The sequence below is a fragment of the Schistocerca cancellata genome, chromosome 8 (assembly GCF_023864275.1).
Source record: "Schistocerca cancellata isolate TAMUIC-IGC-003103 chromosome 8, iqSchCanc2.1, whole genome shotgun sequence".
In the NCBI taxonomy this organism is placed as follows: Eukaryota; Metazoa; Arthropoda; class Insecta; order Orthoptera; family Acrididae; genus Schistocerca; species Schistocerca cancellata.
In genome coordinates, this window is record NC_064633.1 from 575,737,289 (window position 1) to 575,756,198 (window position 18,910).

The 18,910-nt window shown below is 42.7% G+C and overlaps 1 protein-coding gene across 1 annotated transcript in view; it reads left to right on the forward strand.

The window, feature by feature from the left end:
* Positions 1-871: 871 nt before the first annotated feature.
* Positions 872-18,910, forward strand: part of LOC126095764 (transient-receptor-potential-like protein) — a 191,057-nt gene continuing 173,018 nt past the window's right edge. Inside the window, exon 1 of the mRNA XM_049910569.1 lies at positions 872-916. The gene's annotated coding sequence lies outside the window, so the exon portion shown is untranslated. The remainder of the gene's footprint in view (positions 917-18,910) is intronic.

Genomic DNA, 18,910 nt, shown 5'->3' on the forward strand with positions numbered 1-18,910 from the left:
TTCTGCCCCTGACATGTAGTGTGCCCCACAAAGCGGGTTGATTCAGGCTGGTACTGTTCCCACACAACATGACTCTCATGCAGGGTGGTCTATATGTCAGGGGCTAGGAAAAAACATGTTTTTGTCTCTACCTCCACTCTTATTGGACCTAGCAGGTTATAAACCCACAGTACTGATATTCGTGAGGGCTGCTATTTCTGTGCCAGATGTGGCTCAAGTCAATCCAGGGGCTTGGGAAAAGATCCATAAACACGTACTCTGTTTTATATCTATATAACAGACAATCTGCAATATGCGGTATGATGATGTTATGTCCCTCATGGCAATTATTCAGCCTTGCTCCAGAACCGAAAGATGGCGATAAGCTACATGTGAACGTGTTCTAGGAATTCCATGTTGTGATCTCCACATGAAAAGTTCCAGTAACGTTAGACACACCCAAAAGCCATCATGTACTCACATCGGTAAGAATGCCATTTTGCTGTACTGAAAATAAGCTCGCATAAGGATGAAATTTTAATCAACTTATCCCACTGGCACGGAAATGCTGCAGTATCAGTTCGGTCAAGGTGTTCATGCTGTAACACCTATTTCCGTCAGTGTACTTAAAGTGCTTAAAGCATCATAAAGAAAAATAACTTGTGCAGCCTGGGACAGAAGCCAGGACGCTCGGATTTGCAGAGTGACAGCAAAGCAGCGTTAATATAACGAGAGGAAGAAGAGGTGCCCTCGCAACAAGCATACACACACAGTAGCGCTTGGCGCAGTTTCGCGGCAGCTAAGCGGATTGCCGGCCGGCGTAAGGCAATTAGTGGCGGAAGCGCGGCCTAACGCGGTTAGGGCCGCCGTATAAAGAGGGCGCGCGCGGCGCCGGCGCGAGCCCAGTCTGGGAGTGCCTGAGGACCGACCGCCCAAGGTAAGCACCGCCACACCGCACCACAACGTCCTCCACAAACCGAGCCATCTGGTTGCCGATTCCAGTTGGCTCAGTATCATATTGTTGCTACATGAGTGTTACTACTTGTGACTCTGGATTGTGGTAAGGCTGTGCTATTTCCCAATTACAGCATTTGTATTGTGATATCCAAGTGACATGGAAGCAGATGTAGCGGCACCAGCTATCTGTGTTTTGGAAAATGTTGTCTTATTCCATCTTTCCAGGGGCACACATTTTCCAGTAAATATTTTACAAGGATTAGTGGTGTAGGGGATTGGCTAACAGCTTCTGAACAACTATGTAATGTATTGGAAGACCATAGTTGGAATCCAATCCTGCCTTATTTCTCGCAACATAGATGAACATACATTGAAGAGATAAAAAATTATGAGCACCTAGTTAAAAGCGTGTCGATTCACCTCTGGAACGCAATTCAGCAGTGACTCTGCGTGCCGGATTAGACAAGTATTTGACAGGTTTCGAGATATTTGTGACATCAGATGCCTACAGGTCACGCACATCCCATAATTTACGGGCGGCTGGTTTGCGGACGTGGAGCTGGTGCCCGATAGCATCCCAGTTGGGTTTCATCGGTTTCAGAAGAGCCAGTTCTGATGGTCAAGACATCAACGTGAGTTTCCTATCATGCTCCTCAGACCACTGCAGCACGATTCTGGCCTTGTGACACAGACAGTTATCCTGCTGGTAGATGCTATCACTGGTAGGGAAGGGGTTACAGGTGGTGCGTCCCTAATAATGTTCACGTAGTCCACAGCTGTCACAGACCCTGCGTTTTCTACCATAGGTCACGTGGAAGCCCAGGTGAATGTCTCCCATAGCATAATACTTCTCCCACTGGCCTGCGTCCATTGCGCGCTGCATGTTTCTTGCAGCCGTTCGCCTGGATGACAGCTTTATCAGCATGTATCTGGACACGACCAACGATCTGTTTTAACAATAAACGGGATTCACCCTACGAGGCGAAAAGAGTCCATTGATCTGCGGTCCAATCTCGATGATGCTGTGCCCACTGCAATCATGTTGTTGGGTCAACATGGGAACACGTAGGGGTCCTCTGCTGCGGAACATTGCCACAAGTCTGTAATCAGCGGTGGCAAAGTTATGGTTATTTTCCTAGTCTAGGAGGGACTTGTGATTCTAGGGGAATTATCTAATATCAGGAGTACTGAAAGTTGAAAATTAATGTTTCCCTCACCGATGGTTTATGGACTTTTACCCTTCGTTAATTTTTCTTCTATATCTTTCGCCACGTTGCTATTAATTTAATGTATTTGCGAGTAGCACAGGAAAGGAAATGACTAGTAGTGGTGCGGGGTGCTGTCCACCATGCACCATGAAGTGGATTGCAGAAAATAAAGTTGTAGTTGCGTCTCTTACTTTCCTCCGATATTTTCAAATCGTATTGTTCCTAAAATTGGTTCAGAAGACTATCAGCAGTAGTCGAAGGATAAAGTCATTTCTGCTTCGTTTCGTAAAGTTTTCAATTGTCTTTCCATTCACACCTTTTCTGTGGAATCTTAGACCTGACTACTCTATTCTCCTACCCTATTGTTTTGTTAATACCAAACATTCATATGCAAAAGTAATGTTGGCTGCCTGTTATTTGGATAAATTTAGCAGTCTCCCGCCTGTTACTTTTAAAGCTCCTCTTCACATTGCCGTACGAATATTGAAGGTTTTTAAGTTTTCTACCAATGTCGTCCTGAATGTGTAAGTAATCCTGTAATTTATTGATTTGTTTCATGATTTGGTTGCTGATAACTATCTTATACCCGACTGAAAGAATTCTTCAGACCGCCATTTTTTTAGCTGCGCCGTAGATATATTCAGATTGAATTCCTGTGCTATTTTCATTAGCATATAACACATATCGTGAAAGATTGTCGTTCGATTCCATAAAACATATTCCCCATTAATAATACAGCCCACCATCAGAACTAAATTTGCTGCGAACACATAATAATAAAGTAATGGACCAATTGCATTATTTAACAGTAAAATAATGTAGGTATTATCAGGTTTTACGTAAGAAGCTACCATATTTTGAGAACGCACTTCAAGCAATAGAAATGTAGCTCAGAAACAAAGTATCGAGCCACACTAAGATAAAATTTTATAAAACAAATACTTTCGAGCACTATTATAAGAGAGACAGAACGGTAATACGAGACATCAGTGCATTCCAAAGATACTTCAAGTTATACAGCAAAATATTATAATATCCAGAACTTAATACAGGAAAGTCACAATGGTTTAAGAAATTGTACAACACATTAATGTATACTGACAAGCGTCTAAAATTAAAAGCTCTAAACCATCTTGCTAACCTGAGGAAATTATCTGGAAGTAACCATTCGGAGCGACCTTAAGTGGAATGACCATATAAAACAAACAGTAAGAAAAACATATGCTAGACAGAGATTCATAGGAAGAATATTAAGGAAATGGAAAGGATCCACAAAATAAGTGAACTACAAAACACTTGCCTGACCGGTTCTTGAGTACTGCTCATGAGTCTGGGACTATACGCAGGTAGTACTAATAGAGAGATAGATAAGATCCAACGTTTTGTCACGGGAGCGTTTAGTCGGCACGAGAGCAGTTTGGAGATGCTGAACGAACTCCAATGCAGACGCTACAAGGGAGGCACTTCGCATCACGGACAAACCTACTCTTGAAAATCCGAGAGAGTATGTTCCGGAGAGAGTCGGACAACAAATTATTTCCTTCCACATACGGCTCACGAAATAACCACAACGATAAAATTCGAGAAATCTAGCTTATACGGAGGTCTACTGCAAAGCTTTCTTCCAACGCCTCATTTGCAAATGGAAGATTGAATGGGGGATCAGATGGTGGTAATAAATGTATCCTCCAGCACATACTGTCAGGTGGCTTGCGGAGTGGTGATGTAGACATAGATATACTAGATATACGAGTGGCGTTCCGTAAGTACTGCAACACTTTTTTTTTTCTTTTTTGCTACAAAACTTCAATTTTCAACGTAATCTCCGTTCAATGCGACGGTCTTACGCCACTTTAGCTGGACGGCCTGTAACCATGCGTGGTACCATACTCCTGGTCGACGTCGAAGCCTACGTCTCGTTCCATCGATAACCTCCCCATCTTCCACGTACTCCTTCGCGCGGTATGCGTACTTCATTGGAGCAGATGGAAATCGAAAGGTGCGAGATCCGGGCTGTAGGATGGATGAGTAAGAACAGTCCAATGGAGTTTTGTTGGCTCCACTCGACTTGCGTGCAGACTTGTGTGAGACCTTGCGTTGTCATGCATTTTTGTGATGACGAACTCGCCGAAGTCGTTTCTTCACTTTTCTGAAGGTAGCACAATACACTTCAGAGCTGATCATCGTACCATGAGGGAGGACATCAAACAGTCACAAAAGACCGTCGCCATGACTTTATCGACTGAGGGTGCGGCTTTCTTTCTTCGGAGGAGAGGTAGTGTGGCGCCACTCAATGGATTGCCGCTTTCTTCCCGGTTCGAAGTTATGAACCCATTTTTCATCGCCCGTGACAACGTTCGACAAAAAATTGTCACGATTAACCTCGTAACGCGCAAGTAACACTGCACAAATGATCCTTCGTACTTTTAATGGTCTTCTGTTCTGCAGCGAGGAACCCAGTCGACATACACATTTGAATACCACAACCGGTGGACGAGTGTGTCATCATTACCAACAGAGTCTTCCATTTGAGCAGCACGGTATTTGATTGTGATCCGTTGATCACCTCGAATGAGAGTGTCCGCACTTTCCAACACTGAATGAGTCACAGCCGTGTGCGGCCGGCCGGCACACGGCAGATAGGACAGGCTTGCGCGACCTTGTTGCGATGATGACAGATGCCTCGCCCAAAGACTCACCGTGCTTTTGTTCACTGCCAGGAACCCGTAGACATTCTGTAAGCGCCTATGAATATCAGCGATGCTCTGGTGTTCCACCAAGAGGAACTCGATGGCGGCTCTCTGTCTGGAACACACCTCCTTTACAGATGCAAAAGGATACTCATAGCGCCACCACCCATTGTATTTTCATGAAACTATGAAGGCTGGAGCGGAAATATTCCTCGATGACCCACAAAAATTCCGGATTTTTTTCAAAGGAAATTGGTTGAGAAAAAAAGTGTGTTGCTTTACTTATGCCCCTCGTAGACTGTAACACAGCAGCCTCCTTTAGATGACAATGGTGATCGCTTCTCAATGAGAATACTTCCTTGTCCAACCAATGGGCCACTATCCTTGCTTTGGTGTACAGTTTAGTCTGTGTTCCAGTACTCACTCTTTCAAGCGTCTCTTTAACTGCTGCTCCTTATGTTGTCGACTGTCTCATACAACAATATCAATGGACAGTTACCAGTCAGTCCAGGACGGAATTCAGTGATGGACATTTAGCCCCAAAAAGGTATCTTCCTGATAGTTTCTGCAAAATTTAACAAAAGATCGAAAGAAGGCTTCTGTCAGTTGGTCTAAGGAAATGCTCAAAAAAATCGACCGAGGTAAAATCCAATCACAGCATAGTAACAGAAGAACGAAACCATCAAAAGGGGCTCAGCTGTGAAGAACTTTCAGGAAAATGATCGCATGTTTGTTTGATCACACTGGATGTTCTGAAACCGTTCCTTTAGAGGACTGAAGAACACTTACACTACTGGCCCCTTAAATTGCTACACAAAGAAGAAATGCAGATGATAAACGGGTATTCATTGGACAAATATATTATACTAGAACTGACATGTAATTACATTTTCACGCAATTTGGGTGCATAGATCCTGAGAAATCAGTACCCAGAACAACCACCTCTGGCCGTAATAACGGCCTTGACACGCCTGGGCATTGAGTCAAACAGAGCTTGGATGGCGTGTACAGGTACAGCTGCCCATGCAGCTTCAACATGATACCACAGTTCATCAAGAGTAGTGACTGGCGTATTGTGACGAGCCAGTTGCTCGTCCACCATTGACCAGGCGTTTTCAATTGGTGAGAGATCTGGAGAATGTGCTGGCCAGGACAGCAGTCAAACATTTTGTGTATACAGAAAGGCCCGTACAGGACCTGCAACATGCGGTCGTGCATTATCCTGCTGAAATGTAGGGTTTCGCAGGGATCGAATGAAGGGTAGAGCCACAGGTCGTAACACATCTGAAATGTAACGTCGACTGTTCAAAGTGCTGTCAATGCGAACAAGAGGTGACCGAGACGTGTAACCAATGGCACCGCATACCATCACGCTGGGTGAAACGCCAGTATGGCGATGACGAATACACGCTTCCAATGTGCGTTCACCGTGATGTCGCCAAACACGGATGCGACCATCGTGATGCTGTAAATAGAACCGAGTTCGGTGGAGAGCCTGTGACCATCGTACGTTGGCTGGGGCGAGGCAGCACACACAGGGTTGAGACAAGTAACATTGACTTGGTACGTATGTACCGCGTATTTGTAAAAAAATTTTATGGGGTCTTGCCGCTGTAGGTGTTGATTTTAGCCTTTGACTATGCCTATTTAGGCAAGCTGTTTTATATTTGTTCTGAGGAAGGCGTGGTTATCCACGCTGAAACCTAGGTAAACACCCGGTAGTTTTTGCAATCGAGGCGGAGTTTTCATAATTATTTCGATACTTACGATTGCTGACGCGCTGCAACGCTGAAAGTTCCATTTAGTCCACGTGGTAACGATATGCAGTCTTCATCTTCCCCCAGACTGGCCTCGGACACTTCTTGCTCTTCTTACCTTCCTTCACAGCTCTCTCCCATTTCATCTCCTTAGGGATTTTAATGCCCATAACTCTCTTTGTGGTGGTACTGTGGCTACTGGCTGGGGCAGTGGCCAGTATTGCGGAAGGCCTACTGACAGGGTTTGATCTCTGCATCCTCAACACTGGAGCACCTACATACATTAGTGTGGCATATGGCACTTTCTCACCTATTGATCTGTTCACCTGTAGCCCTGGATTCCTTCCCTCTGTTTAAGGGGGAGTTCAAGATGGTTTGTGTGACAGTGACCACTTTCCTACCATCTTAACTTTTCTTCAGCATCACTTGCCTAGATACCCTCCCAGGTGGGCCTTTACTAATGCTCAATGGGATGCCTTTTCCTCAGTTGCCATCACAACCACTCCACCACATGACAGCATAGAAGAATCCATGCAAAGTTTGACCAATGCCATCGCCCGCATCTCGTGGTCGTGCGGTAGCGTCCGCTTCCCACGCCCGGGTTCCCGGGTACGATTCCCGGCGGGGTCAGGGATTTTCTCTGCCTCGTGATGGCTGGGTGTTGTGTGATGTCCTTAGGTTAATTAGGTTTAAGTAGTTCTAAGTTCTAGGGGACTGATGACCTAAGATGTTAAGTCCCATAGTGCTCAGAGCCATTTGGAGCCACCAATGCCATCCTTTTAGTAGCAGCTGTGGCTCCTCATGGAAAAAAGCCTCTTGGTGGACTCCCAAAATTGCTATGGCTATTAAAGAACACTGTCGTGCCTGCTGACATTACAAATGGTATCCAGATCTCGACTACCTCCTGACGTTTAAACAGGTTTGCGGCCAGGCCTGCTATCTTCTTAAACACCAGAAACGGATTTGTTTGGAATGACATGTCAGCCCCACAGGACCGCATACTCCCTCTTTACTAGTATCGGAAATCACCAGGCGCATTTTTGGCTCCCATCCTGCTACAGGTATCCTGAGAATCTCCCTGAATAATGTTATCCTCAATAGCACAGACTCCATTGATGAGCATTTTGCTCGACATTTCGCGCAGGCCTAAGCATTGGTCCACTATCCGCCAACGTTCCGTCTTCTCAGACACCATCTGGAACGACTCACTCTTCTTTTGTTCTCCCCCAGCTGGAGCCACGTAACACCCTATTTAGCGAGTGGGAATGCACTGGCGCCCTTGCTCTCTGCTACGACATGGCTCCTGGACTGGATGGGTGCACAACCATATGCCTCAATACTTACTGATGGTTAGCTAATGTTATATACTCGCCATTTTTAACAGTCTCTGGAGCGAGAGGGAATTGCCTTCTCATTGACGAGAAAGTGCCATTATTCCAGTTTTGAAATAGGGTAAACTGCCACCAGATGAACAGCTATCGTCCAATCAATTTAGCTGATGTCCTCTGCAAGTTACTTCAGTTTATGCTGAGTTGAAGGCTAGATTGGATCCTTGAATTCCAGGACCTTTTGGCTTTGACCCAGGTGATTTTTGCTGAGGCACTCTGCTTCAGATAATTTAGTTCACCTGGAGTCTACTATCTGAATGGCTTTTGCCCAACATCAATACCTTATTGCACTCTTCTTCAGTCTGCATAAAGCTTAGTATACCACAGGGTGCCACCACATCCTTGCCACCTTACATCGGTGGGGTGTCCATAGCCTGCTCCTGATTTTTATCTGGATGTTTCATATCACACTTTTTAGATGCAAGTTGGTACCTCCCTTAACTCCCACCATCTGCAGGAGAATGGGGTTTCGCAGGGTTCTGTTTTGAGTGTCCCTCTATTTCTAGTGGCAGTGGAGTTCCACTGCTGTGAGCTCAACAGTTGATCAGTAATGCGTTATGCACCTGCTACTTTCCAGAGCACCCATACTACTGTCTCCTCTTTCCTGGTATGGAGATCTATGCCCCAAAATGATCCTCTTCTGCATCCAGCCCGTTTTTTCTGAATTCCATCTTTCCCCTCTGGATCTGCTCATGTACACCTCCATTGTGTATCTCCCATCCACAGCTCTGCCTTGACCTGTCATGAGGTTGAAAAGACTCTGTTCATCCTGAGGTCCTCTGCTGTCAATTCTTCTCCATTTTCCGAGCGTTTTGGGATTCAGAAGTAGTCTATACTGATAGCTTGTTGGTTGTCGGTCACGCTGGCAAATTACGTTCATGCAGGATGTAATGAAATCTGTTCCTTGCCAGATAGCTGCAGTGTTTTCACTGCAGAGTTTGTAGCTATCTTTCGTGCTCATGAGCATATCCATTCCTGCACTGGTGAGTCCTTCCTCATCTGTAGCGACTCTTTGAACAGTTTACAAGCTCTTGACCAGTGTTACCCTCGCCATTCCTTGGTCCTGATTATCCAGGAATCCCTTTTTGCCCTCAAACAATGTGGACACTCGGCGGCCTTTGACTGGACCCTGCGTCATGTTGGGATCTTGGGGAATGAACTCGCTGACAGGCTGGCCAAACTGGTTACCAGCAACCTGCCTCTTGAGATAGGTATTCCATAATCAGACCTTCAGTCGGTATTATGCCATCAAGTTTTAAGGATTTGGAATATTGAATGGCGTTCTCTTACTTTGCCGAACAAACTATTAGCAATAAAGGAGATTACGAATTTGTGGTGGTCCTCCATGTAGCCCTCTTGCATGGACTCCATCATCCTTTGCCGGCTCTGCATCGGCCATACTTGGCTGACCCATGGTCATCTTCTCCATCACGAGTACTTGTATTCACCTCACACTGGGTGTGATGTCCATTTAATGGTGATCCACATTTTGCTGGACTGTCCTAACCTAGCCAATCTGCTGTGGACTCTTAATCTTTCTGATTTGGTTACTGTTCTTGCGTATTCTGTTTGACGACGCGTTCTTCCTCCACTTCCCTGTGATTCTCTCGCTCTGTCCAAGTCACTAGTCTTTTCTGCGTCTTGTTAAGTGGGAAGCCTCTGGTAAGTGGTGGGTGATATGACCCCCGTCGCACTTTCTGCCCTTGGAAGCCTCTGGCTGTTCCTTGGATGGGGCACCTCACCCACTTTCTCCCTTCCACTCTTTTCTTCTTCGTTGTGCCTTTCTCTAGCCTTTGTTGGCCTTCGATAGACGTTGGGGTTTTCTTTTCTTGGGTTTCACGTATTGGTCCTTCTTTGGTGTGTAGTTTTGTTGACTTGCCTTTAGCAGGTAGTCGGGACTAATGACCTCGTAATTTGGCTCCTTTAATCATTAAACGAACCAGCCCACTCCTCTGATACCCCTCCCACTCACCACTTGACACCTGGACGAAAGTATTATAAACAGACGATAAAGACAATTTTTATCTGAACTAAATTCAAACTAGCATCAGAAAACATTTTACACATTCATATACTTACTGTGATCTTTATGGTGGCATTAGAGGATCCTGCGAGGCATCCAGCATTGTCATAATGAAGGGTACTCTTGCTAAGATGGGTGACAATGCAGATATGCCACAAAGACCAAGCAAGACATTTTCCTGAACACAGTTCTATGGAATACTCGACATTCTGGATTTTACCATCGTGGATGACAACTTGTGATCTTAAACTGGAATGCCACTGGTTTAGTGTCTCATAAGGCTGCATAACAACAAAGTGTTATTATCATTATTATTATTTCTATTATTATTATTGGCGTCATAATTACATGCATTTATTTATCTCTACAGGTTGTTTTCCCTATTTTTGATTCTGTAGACTGAGCTGTCGGGTGAGAAAAGCTACATATTATTTGCCTCCAGCTTCACTAACAAAGATATACTGAGAAGCAGTAATGGGTATGGCCAATTCTTTGAACAATTTCTGTGAAACAACTTTAAAATCACACACAAATAATCCATATTACCCGCTTTAGGAATCTGACCAGCTGTATCCAAGCTTGTGGCAATATGAAATTTTCAAATGACAATTATCGTAGTGTCCCTTTTTTGCATTTCAAGTGAGCCTAATACCATAAGCAACTAAAGAACCTCGTCACGTGCACCTGCACTGGTTAACGGCCTGAAGCCAGCTGTAGGGAAGACTTGAGGATAGCGCACCTAGGAACACCTAGGTCGGTGTTGCATCTAGTCACTAATTTTAAAATCACATGAAGAAACGTGCACCAGAGACAGCCATAAGCAGTATCCGGCATTTACTGGTGTTTTTGTTGTGTTGTGAGGCATTGGGTTTTGTTTTGTGCAGTGTTTGTGGAAATTATGAGTTAACATATTTAAGTGCTGTATAACACATTAAAGCTGTTTTGAGGATATTGTTAATTCTTAAGTTACAGATTTTTATGGTGAATAAAATTCTATATACTTTTACTTGTGGGCTGTAAGCCACACTTCGTCACTCATGCATCATCTTCTACATTAAAACGGATGGTCTCTCTACCAAGGGGCACGTGATATCTGCAATTGAACTGAGTTTCTTTAATGTATCAACAATTTTCCCTGTATCGAAAATATAAATTTGTGTTAGTTGCCAATAGCTAAGGTTTAAAAATGTTCTTAACTTGTAATTTTGATAATACTTCTTCTTAATTTGATTTCACTCACTTATGATTCGCGTGTAGTCGAGTAATAATGTAACACACGGACTATCAAATGCAACATTGGTAATTTCACCATTCCAGCATTTTTAAATTTTAAAAGATTATTTGTTTACAGGTACACGACCGTGTTGTACCTTGGAACAGTTCTCACATTTGAACAAATCTTACTTTTCTGGAGTCATTTTCGTAATGTCAGAAAAAGACAGCAGGACACATGAAGGGAATACCATAATTTCAAAATGGAATAAGAAAATAGATTAAACATCTATTATAGGGCGAGGTAAATATGAAAGTCCGAAAAATGTTCCAAGGTACACTGCTCTTCCCTATATGAGTAAACTGCAAGATATCTTTAGTACTTAGGTTAGATTATAAAACCTGAGTTTTAAAGCTCATTTATTTAGTTTTTGCTGGAATCTTAATGCGAATGAAATACATGTTTCCATCTTAAGGTCTAACCATGGTAGAGCACTTGCCCGCGAAAGGCAAAGGTCCCGAGTTCGAGTCTCGGTCTGGCACACAGTTTTAATCTGCCAGGAAAGTTTCATAACGGCGCACACCTCGCTGCAGAGTGAAAATCCCATTCTCATTCTGGAAAGTCGCAAGTTTTATTGTTAGTGACTTAGAGATCATTCCGTGGGTAAAGTCAACAACGCAGATTCTATGAAGGTTTCGAATGTGACACTTCCAAAAACGATTTCAAATTTCGCTTATTAGTTCTGAATTTTTTAACAACAGCGTTGTTTTTACAATAATCCTGTATAAAAAGTACATAGTTTGTTGCAGACAGTGTGCATACTACCTACCGCAATGTGTTTTCTGATGTTGACCGTCCTCCGTTTCCTCATTCATAACATTAGTTTCCGGTGAAACGTGAATGCTGTCTGCCTCCCACACTCTTTAACATGAATGTGTAGAAAGTACGGGATCTCTGGTGTAGATCGAGAATGAACACGGGGACTGAAGTAGGGAGAACAGCGTATATCTTACGTGCTTAAGAAACTGTTGAAAGAATATAAATGTGAGGTTTCAAAATGAATTTTGTAGGCATGCAATATCTGTGTTGCTGAGAGGAGAGAACTAACATGGACGCTAGCGTACATCTAATTAAAGTATGCTAAGAGTTTACGTATCTGGGTAGTATTCTATAACGTGATGGAAGATGTGATAGAGGTATCCAACAATATATCAAGCAGGTAAAAATGGCTATCTAGAGATTAAATATTGTACTTTTTATCCTAAAAAATGAGAGTAAAATTAAAATGTGATAATACAAATACATCGTGAAACTAATGACAAGTTATGGGAGTGAGTGTTGGGAACTCATACAAAGAAATAAAAAAGAAACTTCGAGTTCTAGAAAAGGGCCACTTGAGAAGAGCATGAAGAATTTCCCGATTTGACCGCGTAAGAAATGAGACAATAATAGAAAGGATGTAGGCCCCTTATAGTATTAGGAGTAGTATAGAAGGAAGACAGCTAAAATGGTTAGGGAATTTCAAAAGAATGGAAGAAGACAGATGCCCAAAGAGAGCACTTCCATGGCAACCTCCTGGAAGGAAAAGAATAGGAAGACCATGAAAAGGGTGGTGAGATATATCCAAGAATTGATGGTAAGATGATGAACAGAATAGGATGAGGAAAACTGGTGAGATCAAGGCATTTGGCGACAGAGATGCAGGATGCGGAGACAAGTGTAGCATCCCTTCGACAATAAGAAGTATGTACTCTTTCACAGTGTCACTTGCGGCATCTGCAAATATACAAGCGCAAGTAGGACTCGAGCTCTGAGAGTTCAGTATGAACTTAAATATATATATTAAAGTGGAGCTGCTCATGGAAGTCCAGTGTGGGCTGTAATAATCGAATGGCAGCGGAACTTGGTAGATATGGTAATGTGTTAATGTGGAACCGATATACACTGAAAAAAAATTACTTCCAGTTTTGGCCACTAGGTGCAAATATGGCGTTGTAAAGCATTTTGTCGACGCCTCTGGCGCTCATACTCAACAAACTGTGCAAGCAGCAGTTAATAATAAAATCAACATTATGCCTTTCTCACTTGTCTGACCTTTTCTGCCCACGACCCATTCCTAATCTATTGCATATGGAAATATTTCTATACGTCTTTCTTGCATTCACAGCGCCAGATTTGCAACTGTTAGCCAAAATTAGAAGTAATTCTTTTTCCAACATAAAACGGTTTCAGATTACTGTATTAGAATGTCTACCAAGTTTCGCTGCCATACGATAATTACAGCCCACACTGGACATTTGAGAGTTATTATAACGACCCTGTAGTTCATCTATAGCTTTTGATGAGTGAGTTTGCGATATCAAAATATGTTACATAAATGGCCATATCTTTTACTTGCTTTGACTTGGAAGCTTAAAGTTTTTAAACCACTAAGGGACCGCAGACGTTAGTATATGACATAAAGTTCTACTTGATACCTCTGTCCTTTCCTGAGGAAAAGGGGTCTTAACAGACGAACAGACAGAAAGACGGACTAGAAATGGCAAACAAATATTTTTAATGTGATATAATCACAAATTAACGATTTCCATGTATACTGTGAAACCTTGCTTCTTGCCAAATTTCACAATTGTACGGCAACAGGAAACACCCTGTAGGTTCTGGTAGGTAGGTTTGTATCAAAACATGAGACATAAATGGCCATATCTTTTGTTTACATTGACTAAGAACGTTTAATTTTTTACACCGCCAAGGCACCGTAGACCTTAGTATCTGACATTAACTTCATTCGATACCTCTACCCATTCCTGAGAAAAAGGGGTGTTAACAGACGGACAGACAGAAGGACAACAAGGTGATCTTTCTTCTTACCAATTGAGATGCCGAACCCCCAAAAATTGAACAGAATTTCTATATTGCTCAGAGCCGCGTTGGTGATGTATAAGGTCAACGAAAAAATATTAGTCACTGCTTAAAAGAGCATACTGGTCGCTTTGAAGCACTATACATCTTGTAGAGCTGGTACCAGGCGGTCACGTGACCTTCCACCCTGACGTAAGTCACAGCAATGAAGCTGTGTCACTGTACCAGTCGGTTATATGGAAACAGAGCAATGAGATAAGTCGCCATCGAGATGTAACAAAACGGCAGAATTGAGCTATTGTGTTCGGACGGTTGTCAATGATGATCGGTTTCAAACCCGTCAGGAATCGCTGCTCTCAGTGAATGCAAGAATGTCTTATCCAGTTTGCGAGCTAACATTCTGAAGGCGATTTCATTATATTGACATTTAGAGTCGGGTATTTCGCAGAAGGCCATTGAGGTACATAATCCGGACGTCTTCGACACAGAAACTGGACAGTAGATGGCTGTAGGCGTGTAGTGTGAACAGATAAGTCACAATTTTGGTACTTTGCAAATGGTGCAGGGCATCCACTGCACCAAAAGTCCACTGAGGCATTTAGGTTGCACTGTGTTGAGGGTGCAGTTCAGACTAGAGATGGTTCTATGACGTTTTGGAGTTGTTATTCGTGTGTTGACTTGGGGCTCACTCAGTCAGGTTGCCATGAACATAAATCAGGATATTTATTTTAACGTTCTTCATTCTACATCTCATAGTAAGTACGTTGTGAACTCTCCTGTCTTCCAAGATGACAACACGCCTGTTCACATGGCTGCACGCTCTGGTTTGACGAACACTCAGGCACAATATCAACCTCGACGTTAATACCAGAGAAAATGGGATTTGTATCAACGGGTGAAACGTAAGGATCAACATTCCTGCAGTTTTTTAGTGACATCGTCCACATATGTCATACCTGTAGAAACTTTGGACCTGCTTCCTCGCCGAACTGAGGCCATTATCAGTGTTACAGCAGGTGTTACACGGTTTTAGCTTCATGTCTTCTGGGGGTGACCAATTTTTCGTGTGATCCCGACTGCGCGCGGACCCAAAATTCTACCTGCTCTTGAAGTGGTCAGTTGCGCACAGGGTCATTTTTCGAACCAGGTTAACTGCACATGGTGGACAGTTTTGAGTCCAGCCAACTGCGCATGGAGAAAAACACTAAATAAGTTGGCACTACAGCATTTTTCTTCCCATTTTCAGAGACTTAGGACTCTCTACGACCTGTCATGGGAATTGTGAAAAATGCTTGATAAAATACGCATGCCCATACTCGTCAAGGTATTTAAAAAGACACAGAAACTACTTTCATTCCTTATGATAATAAGAAGCGCTTTTTAAAACATTTGTCGCCTCATATTTACATTTCTGTACTTTAAAATCAATTCCTATATACACTATACATGTTTTCAAGTTTATTGTTAGATCGACGAGGCTTATCTGTATCATTCATTTTAATACAGGGTTATTACAAATGATTGAAGCGATTTAACAGCTCTACAATAACTTTATTATTTGAGATATTTTCACAATTCTTTGCACACACATACAAAAACTCAAAAAGTTTTTTTAGGCATTCACAAATGTTCGATATGTGCCCCTTTAGTGATTCGGCAGACATCAAGCCGATAATCAAGTTCCTCCCACACTCGGCGCAGCATGTCCCCATCAATGAGTTCGAAAGCATCGTTGATGCGAGCTCGCAGTTCTGGCACGTTTCTTGGTAGAGAAGGTTTAAACACTGAATCTTTCACATAACCCCACAGAAAGAAATCGCATGGGGTTAAGTCGGGAGAGCGTGGAGGCCATGACATGAATTGCTGATCATGATCTCCACCACGACCGATCCATCGGTTTTCCAATCTCCTGTTTAAGAAATGCCGAACATCATGATGGAAGTGCGGTGGAGCACCATCCTGTTGAAAGATGAAGTCGGCTCTGTCGGTCTCCAGTTGTGGCATGAGCCAATTTTCCGCGGGCTACGCGTGAAACTTGCCCGCACGCGTTCAACCGTTTCTTCGCTCACTGCAGGCCGACCCGTTGATTTCCCCTTACAGAGGCATCCAGAAGCTTTAAACTGCGCATACCATCGCCGAATGGAGTTAGCAGTTGGTGGATCTTTGTTGAACTTCGTCCTGAAGTGTCGTTGCACTGTTATGACTGACTGATGTGAGTGCCTTTCAAGCACGACATACGCTTTCTCGGCTCCTGTCGCCATTTTGTCTCACTGCGCTCTCGAGCGCTCTGACGGCAGAAACCTGAAGTGCGGCTTCAGCCGAACAAAACTTAATGAGTTTTTCTACGTATCTCTAGTGTGTCGTGACCATATGTCAATGAATGGAGCTACAGTGAATTTATGAAATCGCTTCAATCATTTGTAATAGCCCTGTATATGTAGTTGTCTTAGTTTCACCGACTGGGTCCAAAAAATAGCATATGTATATGGAGGCGCACTGTTGAAATTAAGGCCGAAAGCCTGTGAGGTGCCAGGGTGGGGGAGAGTTTGTACCTCTTTAATTCTGACGAATTTTGCTTGAGAACGAGACATTTACTAGACCCCCTCCTTACCTGCCACTCAATTCATTATGCGCACAACGGTAACGAAGGTAAATGATGGTTGACCCTGCTAGTTGGTAAAATAAGGAGTGCACACTCACAATAATTCAATAAAAAATTGTAATCTACTCAGAGAAGAAAAAAATATAATTTTATCATAATAAACAACAGGAAATGAGATTCTACATATATCAACGAAATGTAATGCTGCTTAAATATTACAATGGGATTTATTATACATCAGAACATAAAGGCACATGATTATCGACACAAACAGTAGGTTAAAGGATAGGGCATTCTGAACTATTATGCGAATAAGAGTTGGCTCGAGAACAAGGGCTCCTACTCTCTGTGATGCAGTAGCTTGACGATAATGAATGGAGCTCCTAATCAATCAAATAATACTCTCTCGACTGTGTTGCAGTATCGCGATTAGTAGTGAGAGCTCACATGGGATCACATGGAAAAACGAGCAAGGTGGATTTGTGGCAAAGCGAACGCGCGTGCTGCTGAGGACTTCAGTGTAAAATTGATAGGTCCTACAATTCCGGAACCGCAAAATACTTTGTCAATCCTGAAATTTGTAGCAGGTCGTCGGTAGGCAGCTTTCTGATGATGTAGGCGCCGACTTCTGGTGTGCAGCAACTCTGTTTCAACCGCTGGCCTCGAAGGCTGTCCAAGAATTCTAAGTTCTGCCGAAAGAAGTGCGACTAAGTCCCAAGACCGTCCGACTCCGACGAAAATCAGATACAGAACCCTTCGCAAGAGCGAAGCCAACATTGCTCAACTCCTTACCGTCCTCGAAAACCGCGAATCAGCATTCAGTTCTGATTCCAAAATTCCCCCACACTGTCTCAGAATATCATGGCTGAAATATGCTGAAGTTAAGCCACTGTTTAAGAAGGGAGATAAAGAAATAGCATCAAATTTCCGTCCAATTTCACTGTTGCCAGCATTCTCAAAAATTTTCGAAAAAGTAATGTACAGTCGTCTTTATAACCATCTTATCTCAAATAACATACTGTCAAAGTCACAGTTTGGATTTCTACAAGGTTCTGATATTGAGAAGGCTATCTATACTTACAGTGAAAATGTGCTCAATTCATTAGACAAAAAATTGCAGGCAACTGGTATATTTTGTGATCTGTCAAAGGCATTTGACTGTTAAATCACAATATCCTTTTAAGTAAACTAGAATATTATAGTGTAACGGGAAATGCTGCAAAATGGTTCAAATCTTATATCTCTGGCAGGAAACAAAGGGTGTTACTAGGAAAGAGACATGTATCAAGCTATCAGGCATCATCCAACTGGGAACTAATTACACGTGGGGTCCCACAAGGTTCCATGTTGAGGCCCTTGCCTTTTTTGTGTATAACAATGACCTTTCATCAGTAACATTACCAGATGCCAAGTTTGTTTTGTTTGCCGATGATACAAACATTGCAATAAATAGCAAATCAAGTGTAGTCTTAGAAAGATCAGCCAATAAAATATTTGTGGACATTAATCACTGGTTCCTAGCCAATTCTTTGTCACTAAACTTTGAAAAAACACACTACATGCAGTTCAGAACTTGTAAGGGGTGTCCCAAGAGTATATGTCTAACATATGATGACAAGAAGATAGAAGAAGTGGACAGTGTTAAATTCTTGGGATTACAGCTTGATAATAAATTCAACTGGGAGTAGCACACCACAAAACTGCTTAAGCGTCTTAAGAAATCTCTGTTTGCAATGTGAATTGTGTCAGACATAGGGGATATAAAAATGAAAAAGCTGGCATACTATGCTTACTTTCATTCAATAATGTCATATGGGATTATTTTTTGGGGTAATTCATCAAGCCAAGCTAAAGTTTTCCAGGCACAAAAACTTGCAGTAAGAGTTATATGTGGTGTGAACTCAAGAACATCCTGCAGAAGCCTGTTTAGGGAACTAGGGATACTAACTACTGCTTCCCAATATATTTATTCCTTAATGAAATTTGTCATTAAAAATTTATCACTTTTTCAAACCAACAGCTCAATTCATGGAATCAATACTAGAAATAAGAATAATCTTCACAAGGATTTAAAGTCACTTAGTCTTGTACAAAAAGGTGTGCATTATTCAGGAACACACATTTTCAATAACTTGCCAGCAGCCATAAAAAGATTAACAACCAATGGAATTCAATTTAAGAGAAGCCTAAAGGATTTATTGGTGGCCAACTCCTTCTACTCCATTGATGA